The sequence below is a fragment of the Bison bison genome, unplaced genomic scaffold (assembly GCF_000754665.1).
Source record: "Bison bison bison isolate TAMUID 2011002044 unplaced genomic scaffold, Bison_UMD1.0 scf7180017864039, whole genome shotgun sequence".
NCBI classification, from domain to species: domain Eukaryota; kingdom Metazoa; phylum Chordata; class Mammalia; order Artiodactyla; family Bovidae; genus Bison; species Bison bison.
The window spans coordinates 3,443,763-3,469,393 of NW_011494611.1; the positions used below are offsets into that span (position 1 = coordinate 3,443,763).

General features: G+C 52.9%; 1 protein-coding gene across 6 annotated transcripts in view; it reads right to left on the reverse strand.

Moving 5' to 3' along the window:
- The window catches only part of RGS3 (regulator of G-protein signaling 3), a 138,588-nt gene that overhangs the window by 20,244 nt on the left and 92,713 nt on the right, over window positions 1–25,631 (reverse strand). Inside the window, exon 1 of one of the 6 annotated variants that reach the window (XM_010835151.1) lies at window positions 13,683–14,332. The exons of 4 other annotated variants lie outside the window; for them this stretch is intronic. The gene's annotated coding sequence lies outside the window, so the exon portion shown is untranslated. Of the gene's footprint in view, window positions 1–13,482; window positions 13,628–13,682; window positions 14,333–25,631 lie in introns of those variants that run through there. One more of the 6 variants, XM_010835153.1, reaches the window with a different exon arrangement.

A 25,631-nucleotide genomic window follows, 5' to 3' on the forward strand; every position in this document is an offset into this window, starting at 1 on the left:
CTTCCCGAATTCTCTGAGCCCTGATTCCTTACCTGGAGCAGAGCCGTGATATCACACCAAACTCACAGGACTAAGTTCATGCTCTTCACGGGGCCTGGCCCACAAGAAGCATTTGATAGAGCGGGAGCTATTCTTAGTCTAGGCTTATCTTTGTCATTGTTGTTGAGTCGCTCAGTCGTGTCTGACTCTTTGTGCCCCCATGCACTATAGCCCGCCAGGCTCCTTGGTCCATGGGATTCTCCAGGAAAGAATACTGGAGTGGGTTGTCATTCCCTTAGAGATCAGGAAACTGAGGTCCCAGAGGCTAAGGGAATCACCTAAGAAATGGGAGGCTGATTCAGTACTAGAACTCCTGTCTCCCAGTTAAACGTCTCTCCCACTTCCCTGGATCTTTACACACAAGGGCAGGGGAGCCCCAGGGGTCTAGACGGAGGTGGGGCAGGCTGTGAGCAATGGCCCTTCACCCAGGCCCATCCCCCACAGGGCAGACATTGGCAAAGAAGAACCAGCTCAGAACAGACCAGGTTCTGTTTTGTGTGAGCGCCTGAGTAGGCTTGGTCAGATCTGTGTTCCTAGGAAAGCTGGAGTATGGGGTATCTGAGGGGGTAGGGAGCCTCTGGAACAGAAAACCTCAGAAGCCTTAGAGGAGAGGGTAGCAAGTGAAGAGAATTAGGACAGGAGAGGAGAGAAAGGTGAGAGCCACGTTACAGAATGGACGCCAGGCATGAGCTGGTCCTGGGAGCAAGGAAACGACACAAGCAGAGCTGAGCTGCGTGAGACTGCTCTGGACGGGGTGACAGGACGCGGGGGTGGCGGGAGGCCTGGGGAGCACGCGTCCACGCAGTCATTCATTCTCCGGGCACTGAGTTAGGTCCTGGGGTGAGGGTGGGGACAGCAGAGGCCAAGTCAGACACAGTCGCTGCCCTCCCCTGAGCAGAAAAGCAGAGGCTGGACAACTGGTCTCAAGGAATGCGGTGAGTGCTCTGAAGGGGACAGCCCGTTAGGCAGCTGTTACAACAGGTTGGGGTACCAAGAATCCAGCCAAGGCGGCCCAGAGACCAGCTGACTCGCCCAGGGCCCTGGGTCCGAGCCTGCCGAGAAGCTGCCCTTGTGCTACAGAGAGCGTGTATCTCTCCCATCCATCATTTCTTTGGCTCGGCTGGACCAGGGTTAATTCTGTGCATGTCTCGCCTGCTAGAAGCACACAGGAAATGAACCAGGCCTTCTAAATGGAGCTGCTGTTTAGGATATAATCAAATCCTCTCCCCATTCCAATCCAGGGCTCGGAACAGGCTGGGGAAGGGTGGCAGGTGTGACACCCAGAGGCCTGGCTCACACCACCTACGTCCCCCGGGCCCTGTGGTGGCTGGAAGTGACTTGCCCAATGTCACATAGCTACTAAATGTGGAGCCAGGTTGGCTGACCCCAAAGTCAACCTGCAGCTCTAATATGACTCATCACCTCCACCACAGATGCTGGGCTCGCATCTGCCCTTGAAAACCACTTCCTGCATTGGGCAGGGCAGGGCTCGGCTGGGGTGGTGGAGGCTGGGGTTTGGGGTGGGGGGCGGTGTGCCAGGGTTTGCCTCTATCTCAGGGTGGCCCTTCTGCAGGATTTTCAGAAAGAGCCTGGACAGAAGGCCGGAAGACCCCGGCTGGAACCCCCACCCCATCATTTGCTAGCTGTGAGATCCCAGGCGATCACTGTTGGGGACCAAGTCTGAGAAAGGACAGGAAATAGCTCTGTGAAAGGGAAAGCAGCTGGACAAAGGGAGAGGCCACGAGATTCCCACCCGGCCATTTGAGCTCCAGGCTCGCCTTTTGAGATGGGGGTGCTCCTCTGAGTTTGGCAAGCTGGCTCAATGCTGGCTTCCGGGAACCCCCGCTCAGCCTCAGTCCAGCTCCTCAGGCTTGGCTTCTTGACCCCCGGAGGCTGGAACCACCGCCCTGCCTCTGCCACTAGCTCAGGGGCCTCCAGGCCGTTTCCCTCCCCGGCCCTCACTGTGATGGGTTCGGCAAAGTCCAGGAGGAGGGAGGCAGCAGGTACCTTAAAATGGGGAGAGCTCCAGAGACAGATCCCCCCTTCACACTTACTGGCTGGGTGACCTCGAGGCTAACTTCTCTGGCCCCAGTTTCCTCAGAGGTAACAGCATGCCGGGGAGGAATGACTGAGCAGACATCCACCCAGAGCTCAGCCCTGGGCTGGTACACGAAGCACTCCGTCAGCGGCAGCCAGGACCACCGCAGCATGGCCTGGTTCTGACATTTCCTCCTCTGGATCTCCTCCAACTGAGCCGACGACCCCCTCCTCCGCTCCAGCAGGGGCCTCTCGGCCTGTGTCCTGCTCATCACACCCTGCTCCGGCCCCCTCCCCCATGCACCCCTCCATTCCCTAGGCAACAACCATCGGACGACACCCGGTACCCGCTGCCAGCCCAGACCTGTCCTCTCTCAGAATGTTCTAGGCTCTGTGGACATCAGAACAAGAAAGACATGATCCTTGTTCTGGTGGAGCTCACACGCTGGAGAGGAAGCACTGGCGTGAACCAGGTCATCACCCACAGAAACAATCTGAAGAACACTATGATCCATAACGTGAAGGAAAACTGCAGAAAACAGAGGGGCGTGTGGCAGAGGCCACCCCGTGAAAGGGCCCTGAGGCGGAGATCTGCTCAGGGGGCAGGGGTGGGCTCACAGAGGAGCAAACAGCACAAAGGCCCCAGAGCCTGGAAGGCAAGCACCCGCGAGGGCAGAGAGGACACCTGGGTGGTTGGAGCCCAGGCACAAGAGGGGGACCTTCTTCCGAATGGCCCATCAGTGTCTCCAACTCGACACGTCCCATTCTGAACTCATGACCTTCCCCCGAGTCCATTCCTCCTCGCGGAGTCTCTGAGTCAATCACACCCCCACCAGGTGCCCGAACCAGAGGCCTGGGTATCATTCTCTCTTCTCCACTACCCCCATGGCCAATCAACAAATCATCCTGATTATCTCTCGTAAAATCTTAAGAATCTTTCCACTGGGGGAGGTTATGTGTGTGCAGGGACAGGAAGCATTGGGAATGCTCTGTACTTTCCTCTCAATTCCTAAAACCACTCTGAAAAATAAAGTTGATTAAAAAAAAAAGAAGAAGAAGCCACTCTCTCTACCTCCACTGACTACCACTTGCCTCAATACCACATCATCTGGCCTTGGGATTGACACTGACCTCCCAGCAGTGGTCCACACCCCTCTGCTCACTCTCTGCATCCTGCCAAAGGAGTCTTCTAAATGCGAATCTGACCCTGTCACTCCTTGGCTTAAAAACCCTGGTTCCCCAGGTCCCTCCAGACAAAGCCCAAATTCTGTAGCCCTAGAAGAGTCTGGGCTTTGTGGGCTTTGTCTCTCCCTCTAGGCTTACCTCTCCCCACTCCCCATCTTAAGTATTGATGATAAATGAATGAATGGGCAACCCAAGAAACTTCACAAACCATCTAAATTGTTATTACTCAAAGTAATAACTCATGAGCCAGCAGCAGCAGTACCTGGGAGCTATTACAAAATACAGAATCTCAGGCCTTAACGAGATTAGAATCCACATTTAAAGATCCCAGGTGATTCATTTGCATATTAAAGTCTGCAAAGTACAGATCCAGCCTATCAGTTCTCAATAAAGAGACATAATTTAGAATCATCTGGGGTGCATTTTAAGAATATCTGTAACTGGGTCCAATCCCAGACCTGCTGGATAGCAGACCCCGACAGGAGGGCCGGGGCATCTTGCCTTTTTTCGACTTTCAACTTCCCCCCCAAGAATTCTGGGGAGTTGCCTCCATTAACAGACAAGGTGACTGAGGCTCAGGGAAGGGAGGCAATACGCCCTCAGAACACACAACACAGAACCCACAACAGAATCAGGACTGGAATCCAGATCAGAACCCGGTATGGTACCAATTCAAATACACGGTGTTCCCTCTGTAAGGAAGCCCATAAAGAAGCAGCAGCCCCTAGCCCACAATGGGTAGCCATCAAGCCCACTGGAGTCAGCTAGCCCGTTCACGCTCCCTATGAACAGAGGACCAAATGCAGGAGGAGAGAGGGGAAGGAGGAATTTGACCACACACTGAAAATTCTCTGTCCCTGAAGAATCACACCACAACCCATGGAACCGTCAGGGGCTCAGGAAGGCAGGCAGTACACAGTAGTGGGGAACATACTCATTGTACTGAAAGCAATACTGAGGCACAGAGGGGAAGTAGCTCACTCCCTTCAGAACCTCTCCAGACAAAGCCAACACACAGGGAAGAGGAAGCCCTGAGGACTGAGAAGAGAGGGGACCCCTTTTAGAAACCGTCCCTCCTCTTGGTGCTGCCACCTGGCTGAGTCAGAAGAACATGCCCTCAGGCCTGCCCTGTGGAGCAAGAGATGCAGAGATGCTCGCTCCCCTCTGGATGCCCAGTTTCTCACTGGGCAGTCTTCCCTCCAACCCTGTAGCCCCAAAGACCCCTTCTACGCCCCAGCCCTCTTCTCAACTGAAAGCCATGCGCGTGGACAGCAGAAGTTCCCCAGCGTCTTCCTGACCCGGTGGTAACTGATGCCTCCGCCAGAAGGTGACTGCGGCCCTGTGGGCCTCTTTGGCCCCACCCTGGGTCTCTCTGCTCAGGAACCGGTTCTCCTGTGGGCTCCACCACCACTCCCTTACCCCGGGGCACCTTCCTTCTCTCCCCGATCCGGTGTGTGCACCTGTGCTTTCTCATTTCCTTATTATCCTGCCCTCCTCAAGTCCACTTCCTGCCCATCCCATGCAGCCCAGTTAAAGGCTCCCTGGGATGCCCTAGCTAGAGGGCTCTTTGCTCTCCTGCCAAGTCCCGGCCTGCGCTGCTCGTGTGGCCCTGGGCAGGCTCTGCTTTGGCTCATCAGGACTGTGTCCCAGGCTCACCCACCTCACCCCCACCCCTAGAGTTACTCAGCAAATACCTACCCAGTGCCAGCCACGTGCCAGGGCCTGTGCAGGGCACTGGAGCCCAATGGTGGCAAGACACGTGTCTCTCCCTGAAGGCGCTGGGGTCTACAGGGGAGAGCACCAGGTAAAGGGCCCATGTCAATCTCCCATCCACCTCCCATCATCTCAGGGGGTTATGGACGCATAAAGGCAGCAGGAAAGACTGGGGTGGCTCTTGGAGGAGGTGGGGAAGAGGATAGGAGAGGGCATCCATGCCAAAGCCAGAGATGACATGGAATATTTGAGGAAGCACAGGTGGATCTGTGGAGCAGAAGCATGGTTATGTTCAAGAATTTGGACTTTATTCTGAAAGCAATGTTTACTCGGTGTTGTAAAGATAGGGAAGGTGGAGCTAGAGATGGTGAAAACAGAAAGCAATGGAAAAAGAAGAGTGGAGACGGGAAGAGCGAGACCGTTCAGGGAGCCTCTACTAGACCGCCGGCGCTGTGACAGCGGCTATACACACGTCTCACGTCCAGCCACAGTATGAGGTCAGTATCACCGGCCCCATTTTGCAAATAAGGGATCCGGGACTCAGATAACTTGTAAAACTTATGCAGGTTCAAAAACGGAGTAAGAAAAGGAGTCAGAATGCTCTGCTGGCTCTAAGCTGCTCTTCCTGCAGCCCCCGACCTCCTTTCCTGCCCCCTTATACTCCCTCTTCCTCTCTCCCTTCCTCTCTGTCTTCAGAAGACCTTACCAAGCTCCCAACCTGGGCCCGGCCAGGCAGTGCTGAGCAATTCCAGATGCCTGATCCCTGTTCTTACCCCAAGTTAGTGGAGACTGAGGGGTGGGTGTCTGACTCACCCGGTGGGCAGAGGGAGGGTACAGAATCCCCAGACCACCTCCCTCCCAGGGACCCCTTGATGTGTGGGAAGAGTCAGAAGCATGTGGTTTCTCTGTGATGTTCTACACTAGGTTGAGCAAACGAGAAAGCTCTGCCAAGCCAGAGGGACCCCAGAGAAGGACACAAATGGAACTGTGCTCAGGAGGCAAGGATCTGGACTCAGGCAGGGCGGATTGAATCCCGCTTCTTAATCGTGTGGCTGAGTCAGTGGTACCTCCCTCGCAGGGATGCTAGTGGGCAGGAGGCAGGACCTGGGGCATAGCCCTGCTCGGCCCATGGCCATGACCATCCTCTTGCGGCTCAATTTTCCCTCATGGCAAGCACTGGAGACCAACCCCCAAATCTCAGGCTTAACTCCAAGCAACAGCTTGGAGAATTGGGGAGCACTTTCAGAGCCAGGGTGGAGGAGAAAAGCCTACTGCTGATGAAGAACAGGGGTCTGGAGACAGGCAAATCCAGGTTCCTATCCCGGCCCAGCCACCTCCTAGCTCAGTGCCCTGGGGTAGGCTGCTTAACCTCTTCAAGGCTCAATTTTCTCATCTGTGAAATGGACAGAGGTAGCAAGTACCTACACACGGTACTGTTGGGAGTCCACCCAGACAGAAGGGCCTGGCATATGGTAGGTGTTCAATACACATTGAGCTAAGTCACTTAAGTCGCATCTAACTCTTTGAGACCCTATGGACTGTAGTCTACCAGACTCCTCTGTCCACGGGATTCTCCAGGCAAGAATACTGGAGTGGTTTGCTCTGCCTTCCTCCAGGGGATCTTCCCAACCCAGGGATCAAACCCACATCTCTTACTTCTCCTGCACTGGCAAGCATGTCATTTACCACTAGCGCTGCCTGAGAAGCCCAGTAGTGCTCAATAAACACTTGCAATTGCAGGGAGGTAATCATATCTCCTTCTTTCATCACCATCATCACCTGTCCCCTCCCCTGCTTCCCACTCCAGGAGAAGGCACTTGACATATTCTGACTGCAGCCCCACGGAGCTATTATCTGTACATTTCAGGGAAGAAGATTGAGGCCTATCCGAAAGGCCCTGGAGGCTGGGGGTAGCCAAGCCTGTGCTCAGCTTCCCTTTGGCTAGGTCAGTCTGGCTCACTGCATGGCCCAGGTCAAGTGACTCTCCTCTCCAGGCCACCCTCTCCCAGAGGGGATCTGTCCAGCTCTGAATCTCAGCCAGCCTGGGAGGGTGTGTACTCAGGGCCCAGGGCCAGGCCAGGATCCTGGTGGGTGCATCGAGCGCCGGAAGAGTAGAAAACGCTCCCTTTCCAGAGACCCATCCCTACCCTTGTCTGTCTGTCCCAGTCCCTAAAATACTCCTCCTTCAGTGCCTGCAGTGCTGGGGGCATCCGGGTGGGGGACTGGGGTAGGGGTGGGGGAGAACACGTGAAGGTTTATCTGGCTATGGGACTCAGCTGCAAACCTGCAGTCAAAAGTCACCCTCCAAGGCCCCAGGCACCTCCGCCCGCTACCTCCGCCACTGCCTCCCCAAAGCAGACACCCTGTGTCTCTGCTGGAGCTGATTTCAAGGCTGGGTTTGTCTGGGTTGACCGTCTGCTCCAAACTCACCCTCCTTTCCTGGGGATCCTGAGTACACTCCGCATGCTGCTTAACCCTCCCCTTCCCTCTGGGACAGTCCAGCTCCCTCCCCTGCGTGTTCTGTCCCTGCCAACCCACCTCCCCTCTTCCCTCCAGCCGGGCTGAACTATTGGTAGTTCCCCAAACACAGTCTCCTCTCAGGCATCTCTAAACCTGTGCTCACTGCACTTCCTCCCCTTCTCTGTCCACCTGAGAACTCCTACTTATCTTTCAAAACAGCTTAGCCACACATGCATTGCCCTTGATTTCTGGCAAAGATGATGGTGACCGACAGTGAGAAAGGATGATCTTTTGAATAAATTGGATATCCACCCAGAGAAAATGAGTCTTGACCTCAGTCTCCACCCTAAGAATCTATTTCGAGTGGATTTTAAAGCTAAATATGAAACATAAAACATCCAGAAGATAATATTGGAAAATATATCCAAAACCTTGTAACAGGCAAAGAAACAGGATTCAATAAATATTTTCCATAGAGACAAAGATTGACAGGTTGGACCACTAAAATGAAGAACTTCTATTCTTCAGAAGACACCCTGAAAAGAGTGAAAAGGCAAGCCTCTGAGTGGGAGGAGATATTCGTAATGTGCATGTCCAACAATGAACACATATCCAGAATATTTTTTAAGCTCCTTCAAATTAATAAGAAAAAAGACAGAGGATCCAACAGAAAACTGGAGAAAAGATTTGAACAGGAACTTTCCAAAAAGATTATTCAAATGGACAATCAACATATGAAAGGGTGCTAAACCTCATTAGTCACCAAGGAAATGCAAATGAAAGCCACAGTGAGATATCACAATAGCTATTGTCAAGTCTGTTGGTAAGGACTCCTGGAGCAACAGGTGTTCTCCTACGTTTGTTTGAAGAGGGTGTACTGGTGTTACACTTTAGAAAATTATACAATGGAATCTACTAAAGCTAATTATATATAACTTTATGACTCAGCAATTGTAAACCTTAGGTATTTGGCCAACAGAAAAGTATATTATAGTGTACCAAAAGACATGCATGAGAATATCCGTAACAAGACCGTTCATGATGACCGTCAACGGGCAACAACCCAAAAGTCTGCCGATGGTAGAATGGATATAGTCACACAATGAAATACCACCCAGCAATGGGGGTGAACAAAATAAGACTGCGTCCAATAACACTGACAGATTTCACCATCAAAATGCTGCTCCAAAGAAGTCAGCATAAAAGAACACACAATCAAGGATTCCACGGATACAAAATTCAAAACAGGCAACACCACTCAACGAGAGAAGTCAGGACAGGAGCACTCTTTGAGGTGGTAGGGACGGAGGTGGGTGGCAGCTAGGGGGTGGGGGAGGTTTCCAGGGTACTAGAATATTCTGTTTCTTGACCTGGGGAGTTTGTTCACCTTGTGATAATTCATCAGCGACATACTTCCATCCTTGAAACGAAAGACGTAATTTAACGTTGCAACTTAAAGTTTATTTAGAGAGCAAATAAAAGCCCTCATCCCGGGGTCTGATGGCACCTTCCAAGTGATTCCTCCCTGTCCTCCCTCCAAAAGCTGCTGTACCACCTTCCGTTCAGCAACTGCCCGTTCTGTGCTGGGTCCCGTGCCGAGCACCTCACTCCACCCACAGCATCTCATCCAACAATAGCCACCGGTAAAGGAAGGTGCCAGGGACCCCCATGGCCCCCATGACTCAGTGCCAGCGTGCACGAGCCCTCCCTCCACACACATCATCTCATTATCCCAGCGAGGCTGAGCCCTTGCCTAACGAAACGCAGGCACCGAGAGGCTCTGCGTCTTGCCCCACTGCAAAGTGGGGAGTCCCGAGCCCAGGCACCTGCACACAACATTATACAGCCTCCTTGAGATAAGCCGGAGTAGAGACATAGAGGTGATTCCTATGGCTGGGTTAGAAATCATCTCTCCTCCCTGGAGGGGTGGGCACACTGGGATGAAGACCCGCTCCTTCGATGGACATCCAGATGTGCACCCAGATTCAGTCTCACCTCCTGCAGGAAGCATCGCTGGGGCTCCCGGGCTGGGTAGGAAGCTTCCCCAGGGTTTCCCCTCCCCAGGCCTCCCCACTGAAGCTGTCTTATTACCATCCATTACATACCCATCCCCAGCACTAGACTGAAGACTGGAACTATAGCTCCAGCCCTTGGCCAGTGCATGGTACATCGTAGGCATCTGACACGTGCGGAGGGAAGGGACGGAGGGTGGGGGCAGAGAATGTAATTACAGAGCCTCTATTTGAATCAACGAGGAACTTCATGAATTGAGGTCTGAGTACCGGAGGTTTCAGAGCTCTGCGTGGACACAGTTAAAACCATTAACCTGAGGAGTGGGATAGACACACCACCTTCCATTCCATGTTCCTCTGTGCGGTGGACTCCAGCCTTTTTTTTCAAGGTTGTGGCCAGCCACCTGGCTCCCAGAGGTTCTGCCTAGCTCTTCCTCTGCCTCTCCCCTGCCCCCTACCCTCTGCCACCCTGCCAGGAGTTATCGGAGTTCTGCTATTAGCCTGAGGCTAATCCCACCAAGAGGCAACCCACTCCCATATTATTGCCTGGAAAATCCCATGGAGGCAGGAGCCTGATGGGCTAGCTACAGTCTATAGGGTCACAAAGAGTCGGACACAACTTAGCAACATCAACCCCACCAAGAGGTAACCAATGATACCACAGAGAGCAGGGGCTACATGGGGGAGGGTGCGCCTGGTTCCAAATAACTCACCACCACCCCCTCTCACCTTTCTAAGTTGGGAGCCGCTGACAGTTTTTCAGCCCGAGCCCCAGTGCCAGGTGCGGGCAGGCCAGCCCACGGGAGAGGGGGAGGGGAGAAGCCTGGGCCCTCTGGAGCAGAGGGCACACCTGGCAGCTCTCCACACATCTGAGGCCATGACCTAGGCCCCTCGCCAGAGGAACAGTCTCCTGGGACCCCTTTCCCTCTCCTCCATGCCTGGAAGCTCCAATCTCTCAAGCGGCTCGTGGCTCCAGCCCGCCTCTCCCCCAGTCCTGCCCCCACCCAGCTGGTTGTGCAGGCAAAGGTGGTGGCTCCCTGGGGCTGAGCCTGGCTGGCCTGCTGTGAGCGGCTCCAACCTCTCCAGGCTTAGCGGGCTGAGCCATAAGCAGCCTGTTTATCCCTGGGAGGAATGACGGTTTTCCCTGAGCAGTGACATCTTGGAAACGGCCTGGCTCCACAAACAACAACAAACCTCCCTGCCTCAGCCTAGGATCCAGCTTGAAGGAGGAGGCTTCTGATCAGAAGGGCCTGAGGAACAGGTTGGGGGCCGCTTCCCCGAGAACCCAGCCCTGGCCTTGACTGATGACTCTCAGGACCCAGGAAGAGGAGAGGGTGGGCAGGGAATGGAAGAGTCTCTGGATAGCAGGAAGGGGCCTGGCACTACCTGGTGCGGTCCCTGGTTGCTCCAAAAGGGAAACTGAGCCAGAGAAAAAAGGAGATTGGCCTGAGATGATCCAGCCAGCAGGGACCAGACTGCGCCTCGGTCTCCAGTCTGTTGGCCGGGCCAGGGCTTTCTCTACCATATACACTGCTTTTCCAAAGGGAAAAGCCAGTAATGTGGGGGTCCTGGAAAGGAATGCGTCACTAAGGGGATCCCCCAAAAGTGAGCACCAAGATGAAAGCCAGGTGCTCTGAGTCATGCAGCTGGTGTCATGGAGAGAAAGCTGGGTGGGGGACCCACAGACCTGGGTTCTTGTCCCCACTGTGCCACTGAGTTGCATGGAACCTCAGGCAAGTTCTTCTTCGTCTGCCTCAGGCCTGCATCTGGCCAGAAAGTAAACACACTCAGTTATTCTGGGGCCTTGGGAGACCAAACGGGAAGTGGCTTTCAGGGTCCCCTAGGTTCCCCAGGAACCTAGCGGAGCGTGAGCACTCCCTCCTTAGCTGTATCTCTTTTGGGGAACCAGGCAGACCACTGGTTGAGAACCACACACCACCCCTCAACCCTCCGATCCACCTCCCTGGTTGGCACTGTCCCGGTGGGGCCCAATCTGAGCTCTAAGCTGCCATAGTCTGTGGGAAAGACCAGAAGTACTGCATTCAAACCAGCTGGGGCTTGTCCCTTCCACCCTCCATGGCCCAGGCCATAGTGTAGACACCACACCACCCAGCCCAGCCCAGGCCAGCCCAGCCTGATCCCTGAGTGGGCTTTCACTGTGGGCTCAACCAGGCTGAAGCCAAGGTTTTCCCTGCCTCATCGCCTATCAAATCCCATCCCCCAACCCTTGGCCCTATGGGAGCCATCCCGACGTGAAGAAATGAGGGCCCCTCCAAAGGGACTCCCCATCGGAGCCCAAATTGGTAGCGCCCACTGTCTGCCAGGCAGAGCTAGGAGATGAAGAGGAAGAGCTGACTTGGACATCAGAGCCTGTCCTCAAGGAAACCCACCTGAGCCCTTTCCTATCACACCCGGAGCCCCAGGCTGGACCCTTGGGACCAAAGGATGAATCAGGCTCAAACCCCACGTTCATAAGACATGAAGCAATCACAGTGGGTACCACCACCACTGGACATATTCCAACTGCAGTGTTTGCTCTAGCTAGGGAAGGCTGGGTAGGATTAAGACCTGGAGAGAAGGGAAGAGAAGAGATGGGCTTTCCGGGCAGTGGGGACAGCACGTGCAAAGGCAAGAAAGCAAGGAAGTGGGGTGGTTTCACTAACACCAGACACTGATGATCAAAAGCCCCCTCGACCATCTCCGGTTCAAAGCCCCGGTGACACTCCCCACAGTGGGGCCACTCACCTCAGCTGCCTCCATCTTCACCAGCCCCCTACCCCCGGGTACAGCAGATGCCAGGCTGGGCCAGGAGCGGGCCCTGCTGTGGAACTTGGCTCCCCAAAGGGCCCGCCCTGGGCTAAGCCTTGCCACGTGCTAGGGCTGGGGAAGAGGGGAGGTGCCCCTTCGCTGGGTGTGGAGGACTCAAGGGGCCCTGGTGGAAACTTTGACTGTGGCCGCAGTGCCCTGGCTGGGATCCCATGGGCACTGGCAGGCCAGGCACTGCGGCTCCCTCCTTCCAGGAGACAGCCCCCCTCCAGCCGTGAGGACAGGGGAGTCCGATAGTCCCAGCTGTTAGGCCTGAGGGCGGCAGAACGATGTGGCGAGCTCTTGGTGAGGGATCTAGTGGCTCCAGACTTAGCTAGGCATCTCAAGCCAGGAGTGGCAGACTCCAGACTGAATGTCATCGCTGGGGTCGGGGTGATGACACCCACATACCCGGTCCTTGCTGTTCCAGGAGGCAGACATCCTCCAACCTGGTCCTGGCCAGAGACCTGCTGTGTGAACTGAGGCATAGCCCCTCCACTCTCTGCACCTGGCTCTCCTCGGCCCTGAGCTCCCAGGGCAGGAGGATTCTTCTCGGACACCTCAGGACAAGAGGAGAGATGCAGGCTCTCTCCACGTGGACAACAGAATCGGCCTCTGCTCACAGCACCTAACTCTGCGGGGTGAGCCGGACCCTAACAACAACACCCTTCCTCACAGGTCTCAGCGAGAAGCCAAAGGAGCAGGTGCAAGACCTTCCCCAAGGGGCTCAGGAGGCAGAGCATCTCTATCTCTGCCTGGACTTTCAGTGGACATTTCAGCAGACACCTCAGGGATCAGCCACCGCAGCCCTCTACCCAGACCAGCCCCCCGAGAGCACCACTTCCTTCCCCTCATGGAAGGCAAGAACAGCCATCCTTGTGCCTGGTGGGTGGTCAGCACCATGGGCTGAGAGCTCCCACCCCACTCAGCGTCCGGACTTCTGATCACCAAACATTCCTTTCTCTCGGCAAGAAAAGCCGGCTGACTAGTGTAGAAGTGGTAGCAGCACACAGTGCAAGCACGCCCCAGCTCTGCAGGGTCCCCACCCGCCGAGACAGACAGACAGACACACACACACAGAGCTATCTCAGAGCAGAACATAACATGGTTTGGTTGCAACATGCCTCTCAATGGCTGCCCTGGGGAAGAAACAATAGAAACAGGGGCACAGGGTGGCCTGGACAAGAGCCCCCAGCCCACCGCACATGCACCCTGGCACCCAGGCACCTACCCAGCACACTCCAGCAGGGACCTGGGGACTCCTGGCTGCTGTTCCTGCCAGCCCGCCCGCCCGGCTCTCCGCCTGGCTCCTCCCGCAGGCGGGCAGGCGGCCGGGCGGCCGTGACTGTGGCAGCTCCCGGCGGCCGTGTCAAGCAGCCGCCTTCCCCAGACAGAGCTCCTTTGTGTCAGCAGGGCTATTTATGGACTTACCCAAGTTCCCCAGGGGAGCGATACCTGCTGGGAAAAGCAGAACCAAATGACCAGGTTCCACCTCGCACATCTAGGTAGCCGTTTTCAAAACCCTTGCATCACTCGTCCCTCCTCCTCCTCTTCCTCCTCCTCCTCTCTGTCCTCCTCCTCTTCCTCCCCCTCCTCCTCCAGCGCCCTTCCCAAACACACACCCGGTCCAGCCCGCTGCCGCCACTCTAGAGAGAAGCTGAATTTCTTTCTTCCATCAAACAGAAAACTCTGTAATTTCCCAAGACACTTTCATCTGAGCAGGAGTCCGGGATGTCTTGAGGAAGAGTCCTCCACCACCCCGTCCTTCAGCCGGCAAGGGGCCCAGCGGCTCCCTGGGTGACAGGCTCACATGCACCAGCCTTGACTCCCCAGCCGCGCCCGTCCCCAGGACTGGGGCTGCCCCACCCCGGACCCCCGGAGTGCTGCTCTGGAGAGAGAGGTGTCCACTTTTCACGGTGGCAATCCCGTGGGCACTGAGGATCCCAAGCCGACTGCACCCCTACACACATCCTGAAGGCTCCCCAAGCTGGGGCATCCCAACCCACTGGCCGCAGCTCTGGGCTCCCCCAGCAGGGGCAGGACAGAGCCAATCACTGAGGCTTTCCAGGCACACCCCCACCCCTACCCCAACCCGCCTCTCATCCCAGTGGGCGGCTGCAGTTTAACCCAGGGTCCAGCAGCCTAAACGCACTGACTCCAAGAATGCCACAGCCCCCGCTGCGGGGGAGCGGCTGCTTCAGTCACCTCCCGACCGACCGAACCATCAGCGCAGCCAACACACATGTTTTTATTTAGCACTTTTGTGTGCCGTGTCTGGGCAATCAGAGGTGGACAGAGAGCTTGGGGCTTCCTTCCCCCGAGCACGGGGGCTGAAAGGGGCATGTTACAATAGCCCAAGAGTAAGGATCACAAGTGAAGGAGATGTCCCTATCAGAGGGACCACGTGAGTGGGAGGATGGGGGGGCAGCAGGCGAGGGTCCCCTGTTCAGGTTCCAGCTCCAGCCCTGGCTGTCCGGACATCACTGAGCAAGTCCCTACCCATCTCTGAGCCTCGGTCTCCTCATCTGTAAAATGGGACTGACAGCCTTTGACCTGCCCACTTGTGGGGTTATTAGAGGATTCAGTGATTGTGGGGCAGGCACTCTTCTGAGAGTCTGGCCTTCATTAATTCATTTAATCCTGATTGACACCTCGTGAGGCAGGTGCTAGTATTACCCTATTTACAAAGGACCCGAGGTGGGGAATGGCAGTGGAAGCTGCCCACAGCTTGTTGTTTGAAGACCAGTAGGATTTGCAGGAGCTTCCCAGGTGGCGCTAGTGGTAAAGAACCCATCTGCCAATGCAGGAGACATAAGAGACCTTGGTTCAATCCCTGGGTTGGAAAGGTCCCCTGGTGAAGGGAATGGCTACCCACACCAGTATTCTTGCCTGGAGAATTCCACAGACAGAGGAGCCTGACCGGCTATGGTCTGTGGGGTTCACAAAGAGTCGGACAGGACTGAGTGCCTAAGCACAGCACAGATCCAACTCCAGGATGCCCACTCGGAACCACTGCAGGAAGCTGCCTTGCCAGCACAAAGCTATTTGATGGTGAGGCTACGGCTGCTGCAGACGCTTGTCTGATGTCCTCAAACACAGCACGGACTGTGCCTGAGGCTCTGGTCAGGGATGTCTGTTCCATAGCTAGTTCCAACCTGAGCATGCTTACCACCCTCGTGGCCAGCTCCCTGGATGTCAGCCCAGAAAACACAGGGCAGGAGCCCCGTCCTCTTTTCCGCCACGGCCACCCTGGGCCAGAGCGCTCTCCCTCTGCCTCTTGCTCCCCCTAAATGAGTCTCAGCGCCCCTGAATGTCTGCCTCTGCCTGCCTCCCTGCCCGTCTCCCACTCTCTAGTCCTGTCTCTCTCACATATACAGCATACTCATGCATGCTGACATAAGAAAACATCCTTTATTAGGGTCAACTCAGAACAGCCCTCATCTGAGCTGGGCACTTACACTCCCCCATCAACACTTCGTCTTGTCCCTGGGGGCTGAGCCAAGGCAGTCCTTGCACAGCCCAGGAAACTTCCAGATTTGAAAACTATCATTTGCCAGGTTCCTGGGAAGCAGGGCCCACTCCTGTCCAGGAAAACCAAGGAGGTGAGTCTTAGGAGATGGCCAGTTCTAATGGGCGACGGACAGTTCCCAGGAGGGAATATCTGGCGCTTGGGGTAGGATTTCTCAGCGTGGAGAGCCTGAATATAGGGTCTTCCTTGAGATGAGAGGAGTCCCTGAGTTCAGCTGAGTCTTCACTTCTCAATCAACATAAAGTTCCAAGCGCCAGCTACAGGCCGGGCTCTGGGCTGGGCCATGGGGATGGGGTGGAGAGCTGGCAGACCAGGACCCTGTCCTCACCAGGCCAAACGACATAGGGCGCACAGTCAGACTAGGGAGCACATCATTGGATACTGTGTCAGAGCAGCCCTGCCAACCCAGGGCGCTGAGTTGGGAACAGATCCAGGATGCATCCATCAGTGCTCCGGACCACTAGGATGACGACGAAAGGGCACAGCAGGAAAGTGCCCTGAGGCCCAGGAGGGGGCCAGGCCAGCCTGGGAGAGCACCTAGTGCCTGGGGAGCCCAGGGGGCCACTGCCCTCTGCCTCCCCACAGGTCCAGACGCAGAGCCACAGAGCACGCGGCCCCTCCCCGTGTGCAGCCTGGGTAGGATGAGACAGTCACTGTCAGTCAGGCCACCTAAACCAGAAGGGCACCTGGAGATCTTTCATTCCTATTCCCTTTTTATAGCCAGTGAATACGAGGCTCAGAGAGGGTAAGTGACTTTCCCAAGGAAACAGAGAGAGTGAGTGACAGGGCCAGGACCAGAGCTTGCCAACCCCCAGTCCACTGCTTCTTCTGTCGCATCCCAGTGCCTCTCAGTTCAGTTCAGTTGCTCAGTCGTGTCCGACTCTTTGTGACCCCATGACCCACAGCATGCCAGGCCTCCCTGTCCATCACAAACTCCTGGAGTCTACCCAAACCCATGTCCATTGAGTCGGTGATGCCATCTAACCATGTCATCCTCTGTCATCCCCTTCTCCTGCCTTCAATCTTTCCCAGCATCAGGGTCTTTTCAAATAAGTCAGCTCTTCGCATCAGGTGGCCAAAGTATTGGAGTTTCAGCTTCAATATCAGTCCTTCCAATGAACACCCAGGACTGATCTCCTTTAGGATGGACTGGTTGGATTTCCTTGCAGTCCAAGGGACTCTCAAGAGTCTTCTCCAACATCACAGTTCAAAAGCATCAATTCTTCGGCGCTCAGCTTTCTTTATGGTCCAACTCTCACATCCAAACATGACCACTGGAACCCTCAGACCTACATAAAGTATGGTGCTGTTCAGGACAGGAGGATCTTGGGAACAGTGAGATCCAGGTGGCCCACAGGGTCAGCACCTGGGCCCTCAGAGCCTGGGCCCCACTCACTGATCTCCATACGTTATTTAACAAACACCTATTTGAAGCTTAGGCTGTGTCAGCACTGCGCAAAGCACGTCCCAATTACTGACTCATGAAACCTTCACAACCCTATTAGCTATGATGTCTAGTGTCCCTAGTTAGCTGCTGTTGTTTAGGCGCTCGGTCATGTTCAACTCTGTTGTGACCTCATGGACTGTAGCCCGCCAGGCTCCTCTGTCCGTGGGGATTCTCCAGGCAAGAATACTAGGCTGGGTTGCCATGCCCTCCTCCAGGGATCTTCCCAGGAATGGAACCCATGTCTCCTGAATTGGCGGGCAGATTCTTTACCACTAAGCTACCCAGGAAGCCCATCCCCATTTTACAGAGAGGTAAACGGAGGCAAAGAGATGATTAAACCTGTTTAAGGTCACCAGTAAGTACAGAGCCACAGATCGAACCCAATCCACTGTGCCCTGCACAAGGCGGCCCACAGAACAGAGCCCTCTGGCTATGTACCGAGAAGCGTGCTGGCTACACAGCCCAACCATATAGGCAAACATCTCACTGTTCAGACAAGCTGGCAGCAGCTTCCAGGGCTAGGACCAGGGAGGGTTAGCAGGGAGCTAGTGAATGTGCACCTCCCATTTTAAGAGGGGCAGCACCCATAGGCTCCAGGGAGGCCCCTCGGGAGGCACAGCAGCAGCAGCAGCAGGATTCGGCCCAGACGCCCTGGCCAAGCCTCGGCCCAGCAGTCGGACCACAGCACGGCTCCCTCCCTGTCTTCCCTCACTGCCTCCGCTGTGTTAAGCCTGGGACATCTGGAACTGTGTTTGCAAGACCCTGTCCTGAGCCTCGGGCAGATGGAAACCCGCCCACCTTCCTTCCCCCCACAGCCTCCACCTGGGGAAAACGGGGCCTTGGCAATACCTTCTCAAAAAAAACCCCAAAAAACAAGAGGGTACCTGCCGAAAGCTATTTAATGAGCTTTCCCGTCCTGGCTTCTGATGCAAAGTCCACTGGGATTTTATTCCAGGGTGGGGAGGACAGTGATGTCACTTGGCAGAAACAGGGCACCAAGCCAAGGGAGGCGGGGCCCCAGGAATCCAGAGCGGGCGACAGACTAAGACCACCCCCAGTCCCCACCAGCAGAGGCTCAGGCTTTTAATTCCCTGGACAATGAAGGGACCAGTCCTGTGTTATGGGTGACGGGGGGTACTGGAAGCCGGGGCCCCACACAGAGGCCCCACTTTCTACAGAACCCTGCCCTCCTCCCACCTGTGACAGAAGAGACTGATGGCCCTGGGCTGCCCTGGGAAACTGTGGAATATCTGTATATGCCTCTCCAGTCCAAGCTCTGAATTTGCTAACCTACTGAGGGAGTTCTGGGCCTTTAACTCATTGGGTCTCAGAGCCTTGGTTTGGGGGTCTACAAGTCTCCATGCACAAAGGCCACCCCCACAGAAGAGTGGGCCAAGAGACACTGATTATTTCAATAACTATTGAACCCTTGTCATGTGCTTGGAACTATGGGCACAGACAGAGAAGTAGCCTGCGCCTGGGCTCTGACTCGGAGGGCGGGTGGTGACCTTGGTGCTAACACTTCAAACAAGAACTGTTCTGCCATGTTCTAGCCTCTCTGGCCCTAACACCAGGGCAGAGGACACACACTTCTACCGCTTGCTAAGGGCATGCTCCTGGCTCTTTCTGGGGGCACTTGCCTTGCTCTTGGGGGCACATGCTGCAAATAGGGGGCTGGGGCAGGACAAAGCAAGCATCCATCCTCAGGTTCAAATCCACAGGGAGTTCTGGGCTGTAGTCTACAGAACCCAGGGCAGGTCCCTTCCCTGTTATGGGTCTCAGTCTTCCATCCCTAAAAAGAGGCTGGAGATGGGTGTCCAGTAGCCCCCTGGGTCTACTCCTCCCCTTCAAAGTCAGTCCCAGGCCCCACAAGCTCCTCCCTAAAGGATTAGGTTCCAGCAGTGGTATTTATAAAGAGTATAGACTTTGCAGCCCCCCAAAATTTGAGTGTGAGTCATCTTGGGCAAGTCACTTTAATGTCTCTGAGCCTCGGTTTCCTAATCTGTAAAATGGGGCTATGACTGCCTGCCTCAGTGGGCCCTGCGGGAGAACGAGTGAGGTAGTGCTCTGGAATGCCTGGCGCTCAGTAAATAAGAGCTATGGCTATTGTTGTATTGTCATTGCTGCTATCGCCTGGAGAGTCCCATGGATGGAGGAGCCTGGTGGGCTACAGTCCACGGGGTCGTGAAGAGTCGGACACGACTTCACTTTCACTTGCACTTTCATCATCCGTCAAAGGACAGAATTGATGGAGTGGGTTGGTGAAGAGAGTAATGTAAAATGCAAAAATAGCTGTTGAGGGTCAAATAGATGAAGGCCTAACACGGTGCCTGGTTCGACTAACAGCTGATAATCACTAACATTTATTGAGCAACAAGCTATAATTATTCCCATCCTACAGATGGGAAAACTAAAGGCAGAAAGGTTACATGGCTAAAGCAATGGCAAAAATGGCAGCATGGCGCCAAGGTGTACACTCTTAAGCTGTGTGTCCTGCCCTGACTCGTGTTCCCCAAATGTCTCTGCTCTTGCTGTCGGCCTCTTCCTCAGGAACTTCAGGCAGCAAGATCAATCTCCAGTTTGCTCATGGGAACTGCATCTCCCAACCACAGTGAGGGGGAAGCCCACATGCAGCAAAAGCCAGGAGTCCAAAGTCCCCCAGCAGAGCTGGTCCTTAGAACTGCGGCTGGCCGGCTTCTGCCTCCAGCCCAGGGCACGCATGACAGTCACCTCAGCGGCATCAGCCTGACCTTGGGTGGCTATAGCAGCACAAGATGGCCAAAAGCCACCACTATCTTCTTTCCTGGCTTCAGTCCAACCAGCCACTCGTCCGCCTGGGATTTCAGGCTTTGGGGAGGAATCCTCGACCCACTGGGCTTGTGCCAGCTCCAGGGTCAGCCCATCTTGACCACTGGAGTTCCTGGGAAGTGTTTGGCACAGACTTGGAGGCCAACTTTGTGACCTTGGCTGCTGCTGCTGTTAAGTCACTTCAGTCGTGTCCGACTCTGTGCAACCCCATAGACGGCAGCCCACCAGGCTCCCCCATCCCTGGGATTCTCCAAGCAAGAATACTGTAGTGGGTTGCCATTTCCTTCTCCAATGCATGAAAGTGAAAAGTGAAAGAGAAATCTTTCAGTCGTGTTCGACTCTTAGTATGGACTGCCCATGGACTGCAGCCTACGAGGCTCCTCCGTGCATGGGATTTTCCAGGCAAGAGTACTGGAATGGGGTGCCGTTGCCTCCTTCGGACTTTGGCTGCTAAATATCGTTAATCCCCGGACTCCCCCAAGTTAAGCGCTTGCTTGGACTGTTAGGCCTAAAGCCAAATTACCAAAACAGAGGGTCAGCAGTTGAAAGACTGGCCTGAAATGTTGGCTTTGCTGCTGTTTAATGCAAGACCTGGGACAAGACCAGTCCCCTCTTTGGGCCTCAATTTCCCCATCTCTAAAATGGGTACAGGGGTTGAACGAGATCAGATCTACCCAGCATGCAGTCTGCAGAATGCACTGGTCCATGAGCTGCTTGTTACTGGTTTATAATAAGATAAGCAACAAAGTCAACAGTGTTTGGAAACTTCTGTAGCAACTTGACATGGCTGTGACATCCAAGTACAAGATCATGGACTGGTTGGATTGAAGAGGTACAGGACTGGGTTCGGCGCTGTCAAACCGGCATGAGAGATCCTACTCAGTGCACATTTTAACTAAGTACAAGGCTCTTCACCGCAGGTGAATTAAGAAGCCCTGGTGCGAACGATGCTGTTTCTATGAGAACTCACTAACCAGGCCTCTATAACAGCACTCACACCTGCAGGGGACTCACCATCCCGTCACCTGAGCAGTTTCCTCTCTGGGGCTCCCAGCTCAGAGAATGGAACCACCAATTGCCTATTTGCCTAAACCAGACGCATGGGCGTCATCCCTCTCCCAAACTCTCTCTCCACCCAGTGAATCCCCAGTCTCGAAGATCCTGCCTCCGCACCATGCAGAGCTCTCGTCTCTCTTCATCCCTGCTGCCTGCCAGCACCTCTTCCCAAGGTGAGGGCGACAGACTCCTCACTGCTCCCAGCCTCTCACCTCGCCGTCGTCCACACCATTCTCTGCAACGAGGCTGCAAGCTTTCCATGACACAGGTCGAACACACAGCTCCCAGTGCCCTGGGATAAAGCTCAGACCCCTTACACAGCCTCTCAGGCTCCTCCAGCCTCGTCCTCATCTCCAGCTCCGTTCCCCTCCCTCATGCTTTCAGCACACTGGTCTGCCTTGAGGTCCTCCCCCAGAATGATCTTGCCTCCACCTCTCTGCTGCCCCTTGCCTCATGTTCCTGACCACCCGCACTGGGCCTTTACTATAAATGTCATCTTTTCCTTACATATTTTTCACACTTGGTTGGTGTCTGTCTTTCCTTCAGTTGTCCTCCACCACATCAGACTATGAACTAGCTCTATGGACATGAGAACTCTGTTGGCTGATGAACCATAAAGTAAAGGACATCTGGGACTCTGCCTGACCAGTTTCCAATTGCCCTTCTTTACCATCTGAGAAACTGCCCGTCCTTCCTTCACTCTCAAAACAGGTGACTCACGTGAAACTGACCCACCTCCCACTCCAGGGATGGCCATGTGACTCAGCCCTTGGTCTAGCACTTTGTCCCATCCTATAGTCTTCAGCGACTGGGACAGGCACATGATCCGGCTCGAACCACTAAGACTCAGACCCAGGAATACTGTTGAAAGGATCGAGGGCATCACACTACAAGGCCATCACCCTGGTACTTCTGGCAACTATCTGCCCTCACTAAGGGAGTGAGCCAACACATAAACAGGTCGAGCCCAGAGACAGAGCGAAGAATGCCAGTTCTGGTGATGCTGCGCAAGGTCCTGAATCCCTCTATGCCTGAAGGCTACCCTCCTAAATCCAGTAAATTCCATTTCTGGCTGAAGCTAATTTGAGTTGGGTTCTTGTCACTGGCAACTGGAAGATTCTTGACTGACGTGTGCGGACTCACCAGCATTTAGCACAGTGTCTGACATAAAAGAGCTACTCTGAAATTATTTTTCATTCATGCAGTCATTCAACAAACATTCAGCAGTGAAACAGTGACCAGGCTTGCCCTATAGGAAGGGTCACCTTGGCTGCTGTTTGGAGAGGTGACTACAGGGAGAGGAGTAGGAACTGGAAGCTCCCCTACTACCATGCAGTAGTCCCAGGGACAGAGATGAGACCTAAACAGCGGGGCTGAACAGAGGGAAGGGTGCGGACAGGAAGAGTCTCAGTTCTGAATTCACTGGAGAACCTCTGGTGATCTTGGCTCCTCTCTGGTGCTCATTTACCCGGTCTCTTTCAACTCCATCATTCTAGCATCCCTATGCTATCTCCCACTGCTTATAGAGTCCCTCTCTGCCAACACTCAAATTTTCACTGAAGGCTGTTGAGGTCAGCATCAGGGGCAAGTCCAGAGGCTGGTTTTGACAGGCAGAGAGTATAGTGTAGTAGCTAAGAGCACAGATTCTGAAGCCAGATGCCTAGATTTGGATCATGGTCTACACCTCCTAGCTGTGAGACCGTGTATACAGTCTATTTAACCTCTCTGTTCCTTTGTTTCTTCATCTGTAAAATGGAAATAATAACAACAGTGGTAAGCAGATTAATATTACAGCAGAAGGAAAGGACATCTGATAACTATTAGGTGGTATTATTATTATTTGCAATAGGAAATCCAGAAAGAGAAAGTTTTAAAACATAGAAAATACAGACTTCCCTGGTGGTCCAGTGGCTGCCAATGCAGGGGCCTGGGTTCAATCCCTGGTCGGGGAACTAGATTCCACATACTGCAACTAAGAGTTCTCACGCGACAACTAAAAGATCCTGCGTGTCGCAACTGAGACCAGACGCAGACAAATAAATATTAAAAAATAAAATAAGTAAATAAGTTTTTTAAAAACATAGAAAATAAATTATTCCAAAAATTAGTAGAAAATTTCCCTGAACTAAGAAAAGACTTGGGCCTTTTGGCTGAAAGGACTTACCTAGTGAGTACCAGGAAAAATTACCCAAAAGAGGACAAACAGCTAGAAATAATCTGATGAAGTTTCTAAATTCCTAAGAGTAGAGAGAGAAATCCTGCTTGCTTCCATAAAGAGACTTCAGAGATTCAGGTGAGAACTGCACTTCTTACAACACCAAATGCGGGGACAATAGAGCCCTTCTCTCAGGTTCTAGGGAAAGACTGCTAACACGGAATTCACTACTCAGGAAAAGATGACTCAAACACAAGGGCAAATATTTCCAGACTTAATAAAGACTAAGAACGTATGCCACCCACAGATCTTTTCTGACGAATTTATCCAAGAAAGCTCTCCAAACCAAAATGAATCAAAATCCAGAAGTCAAGAATAAGATGCTCTCGGATACAAGAGACCAGCAAGCAATGAAGCCAGAAGCATTTAGACATTTAACTACATATAATGTAACTGCGAAGTTATATGCAATCTTAAGTAAAAGATTTTTACTAATGTTTAAGAATAGTAACAATCAGAAAGTACAATTTCAGATGATTTCAGTAATACTTAGCAGTCATGGAGAAGAAAAGCAAAGAGAAGTATGGTCAGCTGACGTGGGTTGTAGGACATGAGGACACGCTCTTGTAGGTCTGATGTCATTCTCGATAGTGAAACATGTTTGTGAAAAAGATTTGGGTAAAATTACCAAAGAAGCCTGGCATGCTACAGCCCATGGGGTCACAAAGAGTCGGTCATGACTGAGTGACTAATACAACAACATATAACTTCCAAGGAAATTTTACAGAAGAATAATGAGAGGTTGCAAAGTGAAAGCGATAGTCACTCAGGCATGTCCAACTCTTTGCAGCCCCGTGGACTGTAGCCTTCCAGGCTCTTCTGTCCATGGAAGTCTCCAGGCAAAAATACTGGAGTGGGTAGCCATTCCCTTCCCCAGGGGATCTTCCTGACCCAGGAATTGAACCTGGGTTTCCTGCATTGCAGGCAGATTCTTTACCACCTGAGTCACCAGGAAAGCCCAATGAGATGTTAGCCTTGGGATATTTAATACTACTGTTGTAGGAATAGATGGATTAATGAGGGAAACAAGAATTTAGAAATCAAGCCACTAATGTGTGGACATTTGGTCTATGATAAGTAAGTAAAGGAAGAATAACTTAAAAAATAGGTTTGAAAAAACTGGTCAACTCTTGGGGAAAAAAATTAATAAGAGTTCCATCTGACACCATGTACTAGATTAAGTGCAGAAGAATTAAAATATGAAGGTGAAACATAAAAGGTTAAAAGTACTTGAAGAAGATATAGGAGAATATTCGTTATAATTTTGGAGAGGAAAGTCCTCAGCAAGTACAGCCCCCTACGATCAAAAAACAGAGTTGACTACAAAAATACTTGATTATTTAAAAATGTTAACTTCTGAATGACAAAAAAAAGAGTATAAATAAAGTTAAAAGACAAATGATAAACTGGAAAAAATATTTGTAACCTACATAATAAGCACATGGTTAATATTCTAATATCATAAATAAAACAACTGCCCCAGTAGAAAACTGGGCAAATTATATTAACTGATGAGCCAAAGAAGAAGAAATATGAAAGACAAATAAAAATAAAGAGAAGCCCAACCTCACTAATAATCAAACAATTGCAAATTAAAATGACACTGGTGGTAAAGAATTCACCTGCCAATGTAGGAGACATAAGAGATGCGGGTTCGATCGGTGGGTTGGGGAAGATCCGTTGGAGGAGGGCATGGTAACCCACTCCAGTATTCTTGCCTGGAGAATCCCCATGGACAGAGGAGCCTGGTGGACTACAGTCCAAGGGGTTGCAAAGAGTCAGACACGACTGAAGCAACTTAGCATACAAAATAAAATATAAATTTTCCCTTCTCATACCAACAAAGAATTAAAAAGCAGTGACATCCAGTATTACGTAGGAAAATGGTCACTGTCGTTCACTATTAGGCAAACTGTACTAACCTCCCTGTTTCTTTGTTTTCTCATCTATGAAAGTGAAAGTGTTAGCCGCTCAGTGGGAATAACAACAATAATGGTGGAGAGATCACACATTTAAACAGAAGAAAAGCATTTGTGGAGCACTCTGGGGGTGTGTCGTGCTCTGCCCTACAGAGAAGTGCAGTAAGATGTAACGTACAGGCCATTCTCAGAATATTTACTGCAGCAACGCTCATAATGTCAAAACATCGGAAACAACCTGAGCACACATCAATATGGGAGCAATTAAATAAATTATGGTCTATTGGCTACAAAAAAGAACGGAGAACCTAAGGCTGATGTGAAAGATTTACATTCCCAGGTGGCGCCTGCTAATGCAGGAGACATAATGAGACTTGGGTTCGATCCCTGGGTGGAGAAGATCCCC